Here is a 5,833-nt window from a genome sequence, read left to right as displayed (position 1 = left end):
TCCACCAGCTGATAATTAGGTCCATCCTGATTAAGTACTCAGAGACTGAGTGAAAAACTACACACTGGTGTTTAGAACACTTTGATCCACTGTCAGAAAAACATGAGGCAGGATTCTATGGCCTATCCTCCACACGTCTCTATTCTAAAAAGGGCCACATTAGCCAAGGGTAATGAGACAATGATGTGGATTCTGAGGTGTTAGTGTCTGCTCAGTCCTACAGGACCGTTTTAAGGACTGTCCCACAGTCCTTAAAATATCTGTACATTCTCAGCATAGTAAAGTACTTTACTTGCCCAAAGAGAGATCTGGCCTCTGACCTCAGCTTCTGGGAGGTAATCTTATGACCTTGGAATATTATACCTGTTAGGAGAATATCTGCTGGACATCTTAGACCACGCCTGCATCTAACAAAGTGATGTAAGGTGGGGGATTTGAGTCATGTCGTATCAGCTCAGCTATCAGAGAGGCCAAGGTTGAGGTCACGGGAAGTTGACCAATGAATCCCAATAGAAACTCCACATAACTATGCTCCAATGAGACTCCCTGACCAGTAATCATCCATACATATTGTTAAACTTCTTTACCAGGCAGAGTTAATACAGTCCTTAACTCCACGAAGGAAGGAGGGAGACCTGGAAACTGACTGGAAACCTCCTAAGCCCTTCCCTAGGGTGAATTTAATCTTCCTTTCACAGCAATCAACTAGAACTGTGGGTATAACAGCTTTTCATGAGTTCTGTGAGTTCTTCTAACCAATTATCGAAAATTAAGGTAGTTTTCAGAACCTTTGAGCCAGCAATTGGTGTCCAAAATGAGGACGATCTTGTGGACTGTAACACTACTTCTGTACTCTCCTTTTCCCATTGTAAAAACATTGCTGTGGGTAAAATTATAGGAAACTATCTCTTACTCTAACATTGCAGGATATTTCTTCAAAGGAATCTCAGTCCCTTCAAAGGGCTCTGGGGTCTGAAAACTGAGTCAAGTCTAGAACCCAGGTAGAGAACTGTATTTCTCCCTTTACACTTAGGTCAGCACACCTTTTCTGTGGTAACCTAAAGATAGTTTCATTGGAGAAGCCAAGAAATTCCCCCATTGCCTGTCCATCTATCTCACTCCTAGGGACAGTATGGAATAGCCATTTCCACAGACCTGAGGGCCAAGGTCCCCCAGGTGCCTTTCTGTTCTTACGGCCCATCACAGTATTTATGTTCCCCAGGCCTCTGCCATTCTGGAATTCTGTCACCCTCCATAACACTACCGAGCTCAGCTCCTTAGCAGCACTTCATAGACTCAACCGCGTTCTGCAGAGCAGAGCGTCCACCCAAGCCTCTCGATGGGAGTTCTGCCACATCGCACCCACTGACACGTTCCTCTCACCCAAGGATGGAGCCCTCAGAGGACTGTCGATGGCTGGTCTCTGACCCTGTGTATTAAACCTGATGTGCCCTTCTCTCTGGGCCTTTTGTACCACCCTCGGCACTCTGTAAAGGCGGACCTGACACCTCTACTTTGCCTGATACAAACCATCATTACTTTCAAGATTCCAGGAGCCATTCCATAAGAGAATCAAACAGTTCCAGGCCTCCTTTCCAGGGCATTTAATCTAGAGACCCAGAACGTTCCCCACATCAATGAACTCTCCGCCACTCAGCATGACATTTTGCTTTTCCTGCTCTAGCACCTTTAAGATTCGTTCTACAGGCATGTTCTCCTAGTTCCAAGCTAAAAGGCATATTAGCTAAATCTAGCAGTTTTGGGGATGAGTAATCCTTTCAGAATAATAATAGTTCCCTGCTCAGGGCACGTGAGACATGACTCATTATCCATCTAAGCACAGGGAAGTAGTAAGAGGACGCAGAACATACTTTGTGAAGGACAACCAACATCATTCAAAATATTTATGTCACACGTCCTCTGTAAGTGGCCTTCAGACAGGAGACAGCTAACATGAACTTCTAGCAACTTCTAGCCCAAAGGAGTAAGGAGAACCGAAGTCATCAGATTTCTCAGGCCCATCCCACATCTCAAGGTCCTGACCCTTCCCTCCCAGAGTCCTTTCTCAAGGACAGGAGCATTTCCAAGGCTATTAACTCAGCTTTCTTCATAACCTATTTATAATCAAATCTTGAGCTGATGCTAAGCATTCTGTTTTCTGGATGCTAAAGATTTGTCTTTAAAATTATCTGGAGAAATTCTGGCTTTCATATTCTATCTGAAAATAAAATTTGGTTTACCCGAGTCTGTTATTTTCTTCCTTTAGGACTTCTAAAAAATTAGTCATTCAACTACAGGGTTTTATCTTTAGAATTGCTCCAGTATGTTCTGAGTAGACTATCACATAAACCATCGCATCCTCCTTTCACTTATACAATCTCCCCATCCACCACAGGCCACAGTCTCAGAACTACAATAAAACAGGTCACCAAGAGTTCTCATCCACCTCCCATCCTCAGAAGTGACTTCTTTGCCTCCGGCTGGTAGGTTAGGGATCTACGCCAGGGTCTTCCTAGTGGTCTACTTCAGCCACACTGTCTAATGTTGTGTTCTTCCAGGAGCTGACCCTGAGATCCGAATTTGACTGTGTAAGTAATTTACATGAGATGATCCTAAGAATAACCACTTGGAGTCACAAATTAAGACAGTCATCTCTGTGGAATGGGTATGCATGATTCTGGGTGGTCCAGGCTTTGTTTTTTCTGCTAACTCCACTTTAGGAGTGGGAAGAGTGTTGAATTACCCAATAGACAGGTCACACGCATGCTTAGACATCAGCAACGTAAGGGACACAAAAATAAAGTTCACCCTCAATTTTATCCAGGAAAAAAATATTTAATCATTTGACTTCAAGTAATCATGTAAATCTCGTGTCTTGTGATTCATAGCTGTTTCTATTTTTAAGCAACTTGGGATAGGGGAGCACAAATCTTTCCATTGCTGTGGGTATCTAGGACATCTTGCCCTGGAACACACTCTCATGACACATTCTGCCTACTCGCTGAAGACAAGTGGGCCCTGCCCGGCTGGACAGTCTCACAGCCTTGAACGATGTAACATCAACTTTGAGTCAGTTCATCAACCTACTTTTAAACAAAGTCTCCTCTAAACATCAGAACTGGTCTTGAGGGCTCGTCATACAACCCCACGCAGGCTCTGGGTGAGCATCCCTCCTCTCGGGGACACCCCTACTCTTCCAGGGTATTCCCCAAACAGGAAATCCCCATCTCCATTATTCCTCTGCATCTGGAGATTCATTATGAGCTGGGGTTGGGGGGTGGGGTACAGGGGGTGATGGGAGAGAGAACATGAAAATACACCTATTTCCCGAGATATCAAAAGCTTCTGCTCCTCCTTCCCTCCCACTTCTCCCCGATTTCGAAATCACCTTAGAGCAAACCATTTAAGGCTAATAATAATTTTAATTATGATTTATTGCTCTAGATTTTATCATAAATTTCAAAACTAGATGAGTAGCATAGCTATATTAAGTGCTTAAGAGGGATCATGCCATGTCAAATTTTATTAATTAGAACAGTGGTTTCACTGTGTCATATTTACATGTGCATATAACAAACTTGAATCATTTCCATGCCCTATTACCACTCTTACCCTCCCCTTCTCTACACCTCCTTCCTCTTCTCTAATAGTCTCCCTTTTGCTTTCATGTTGTCAGGGTTTTTCCCCCCACCTAGATTCCACATACGAGAGAAAATATGGGACACTCATCTGAATCTGATTTTGCTTAATATGACGATCTCTAGTTTCATTTATTTTCCTACAAATGTCAAGATTTTATTATTTAAGACTGAATAATACCCCATTGTGTGTATGTATGTGACAGTTCCTTCATCACTCACCTGACGGCAGGTGCCTCAGCTGACTTCATATCTTGGCTAACGTGAGTCTAATGTTGTGTTCTTCCAGGAGCTGACCCTGAGATCCGGATTTGACTGTGTAAACGTGGGTATGCAGGTGACCTTAGCCCCCCCAGGGATTTATCCTGGAGTGGGTCAGGTGGATCATAGGGTAGTCACATCTTTAGTCTTTTGAGGAACCTCATACCGACTTCCGTAGCAGCTGTATTAATTTACACTCCTACCACCGTATACAAAGCTTCCTTTTTTTCCCCTAATATCTTCACCAACATTTATCACTCGTGTATTTCTGATGATACCCACTGACCAGGGTGAACAGGATCTCGATGTGGTCCTGACCTGTATTTCCCCGATAGCTAAAGACATGGGACATTTCTTCATAATATCACTGGCCATACGGACTTCTTAAGAAGTTTTCTTCAGTTTATCTGCCTGTGTATTGGTTGGGATATCTGTCTTTTGGGTGTGAAGTTTTGAGGTTCCTTAGATACCCTGGACTCTGATCCTGTCAGGGGAGTAGCTGGCAGAGATTTCCCTCCACTCCAGGCTCTCTTCACGCTCTTGCTCCCTTTGCTGTGCAGCAGCTTTATGATCTGGTGACGTTCCTTTTGTCAATTCTTGCTATTACTTCCCGAGCCGAGGCGGTCCTAGTCTAGAAGCGTCTCCCTCACGTCACTGAGTCTTGAATAAACCTCTGCCACAAATGCTATTTTCATCCCCATTTTAGTGGTGAGAAAACTGAGGCTTGCGAGATTGGAAGTGGAATCTAATGCGACTACTTTCTTCTGACCACTGTGATGGGTTTCATAGGAAACGTTAAATACTTGTTGGATGGAATGAAATGTCGAAGGAACAAGATAGAGAAAATGAGAAGGGAGAGCTGGAGGGAACCTCCAAAGAGGTTTGGATCCATTCCATTCTCCACTTTGGAAAACTATTACAGCTTCTCAAAGACGACCTTCGATATTATTCCCTCTTGACACTCTGACCTCAAGTACTGCTCACAAACCTCCACCTAGACACAAGTGCATGTGTAGAGAAACATGTACACATTTCTCACTCATAAAAGATTCCAGTGGCGTAAGTAAAAGTCAGATCGACTCTAAAATACAGCTGAAGCCATCATTTCACGGTTCCACCAGTTTCTCTCTCTCTCTCAGTTTGAAGACAATGTACCTTTAGGCCTTACCTCTGAGCCAACATCCCAGCCTCTCAGACTAAACACGCCGAATGCCAATCAAAACAAACATCTTTACTGACAACCCAGTACTGTCTGGATAATTCTGTCCTTAAAAAAAAAAAAAAATACAAATATGCTCTGTCCCCAAAGAATTCTTTTCTACTCTGCTATTTCTTCAAGTGGAGGAGAAAATCTGATCCTATGTGGTTGGCTCTGCCTCAACAACCTTAATGGCCTAAACTTAAGAAAAACCCTGAACCGAGAGTGAAAAGTCCAAGTTGAAATCCTGCTTCAACCGCACGCTGATCAGGTGCGAAGAGCTGCTGGGGAGCTTGCGGGCTGTGGGGCTCCTGTCCCATGAGTCTGGAGTCACTAACATACGTAATTCCAGGCTCGATCTCACTCCTTGTCTGGCTTGCTCTTAACTCTGTACATCCAGACCGAGTTTTCAAGCTCTCCTCCCACTCACAACAAACCCTTTTCAGAGACAGATCTCCTGGCTTCCAGCTCCCTATATTAATGGGAAGCATGAGTTTCAAATCAAAGCTTCAAAAGCACAGTGTTCTTGGAACATTATCCTGTGATGGGCTTCTAATACAACCTTCCTCCGGGTTTAGGACCTTCGTAAAGAGTAGTTAATCTAGTGAGAGAAAATATAGGGTCTTGGGGGAAAAAAAGGACGAAGGAGCCTAAATTTGGGCTGAATTTGGTATTTTCATCATGCTGGGTGGTGAGAGAGAACTGGACCTTAGTTGTGTCAAATGCACATATGGGT

Source organism: Marmota flaviventris, chromosome 7, assembly GCF_047511675.1.
Source record: "Marmota flaviventris isolate mMarFla1 chromosome 7, mMarFla1.hap1, whole genome shotgun sequence".
Lineage (NCBI taxonomy): Eukaryota > Metazoa > Chordata > Mammalia > Rodentia > Sciuridae > Marmota > Marmota flaviventris.
Note: the sequence above shows the minus strand (reverse complement) of the source record.